Source organism: Callionymus lyra, chromosome 14, assembly GCF_982586985.1.
Source record: "Callionymus lyra chromosome 14, fCalLyr1.hap1.1, whole genome shotgun sequence".
Classification (NCBI taxonomy): Eukaryota; Metazoa; Chordata; class Actinopteri; order Syngnathiformes; family Callionymidae; genus Callionymus; species Callionymus lyra.
The window spans coordinates 2,547,349-2,548,690 of record NC_141831.1 but is presented as its reverse complement, the minus strand read 5'-3'; positions in this window follow the sequence as shown (position 1 = coordinate 2,548,690).

The window sequence follows — 1,342 nt, the reverse complement described above, 5'->3', positions numbered from 1 at the left end:
GGCGTCCCAGGATCAGGACATCTTCTCCCTGTCAGGGACAATCGGACGTCCACAGGCACTAAAAGTATGAGCTTAAGACTTAAAGCCGTCATCATCTGACGTCTCATTGTCCCTGGAATCCAGGCCACCTCAAGAGCGGCGGCTCTGAGCCCCGCAACAATGTGGCCCCGAAAGACCCCGGACGACCCAAGAAAGAAAGATCTCCTCTCTTGCCTCGCTCTTTGTGAGCGGCTGATCCTTCACCGTGAGGAGCTCTTAATCAGGGGCCAAACAATGAGGCCCCAGATCCCTGCTTTTTAACAGAGGGTCTGATCTAATAAGGACCGGGAGGTGTGGGGGGGCGGGCGCCCTGATCCCGGGGATTACTGGGCGAGATCTCCCGCGGAGGAGGGGAGGGTCACGGACATGGAGAAGATTCTTCAGGATTCACTGGGACCTCAATGATAGCCTCGCGACACATGGATGAACGTCAGGATCCCGATCAGTGAAGGAGCTTCAGTTCGCGTCGAGCTCGTTCGTCTCAGATGGAAAACTAAGACAAATGTTTCAAAGGAATGAAGAAAAAGTTTAAAATCTTTGACTTCAAGAAACATCTTAAGACGTTTTTATTTGTTCAGGCTTTTCCTTGATTTTCTGGAACTCCTGTTGTGTTATCAGTTTTATCTTTATCTTTAAAGTATATACTTTATTGAGTATTGTTTTGATTGTTTAAGCGCTTTGTGACCCTGGTCTGGAAAAGATCTATATAAATATAAATGACTCACTCACTCACTTACATGCACAGCCGATCATGACAGATTAAACTAAAACTTAAACTAAACTAAAAGAAGAAACGTTGGATATTTTTAAATGTCGTTGACTTTATGTCTAGTTTAGTTTCCAACCTTCGGAACAATACGAAGAACATCTTCACTCTAGTGTCGCGTCAATAATGAGTTGTTAGCAAACGACCGTTTAAGACTTTTTTCGATGAATTTGGCCAAAAAAAAAAGTCTTTGACGTATTGATCTATTGATTCTTGATTTCTAACCGACATTCTTGATCTTCCATGTTGGTGTTCATGATTCAACGGAGGTCGTCGTGAACGTGGTTCCATTCTGAAGGTGTTTACGTCTGTTTGACCAGAAATATATACGTTATATTCTGACAACATCTGACACATAAAACCATCAGGAACAAATACAGGTCTGTGTTGAAGCAGCTCATGGATTCTGGTCTACAGCGGGGTCTACAGCGGGGTCTACAGCGGGGTCTACAGCGGGGTCTACAGCGGGGTCTACAGCGTGGTCTACAGCGGGGTCTACAGCGGGGTCTACAGCGGGGTTGGGTGAGGGGAGGTCTT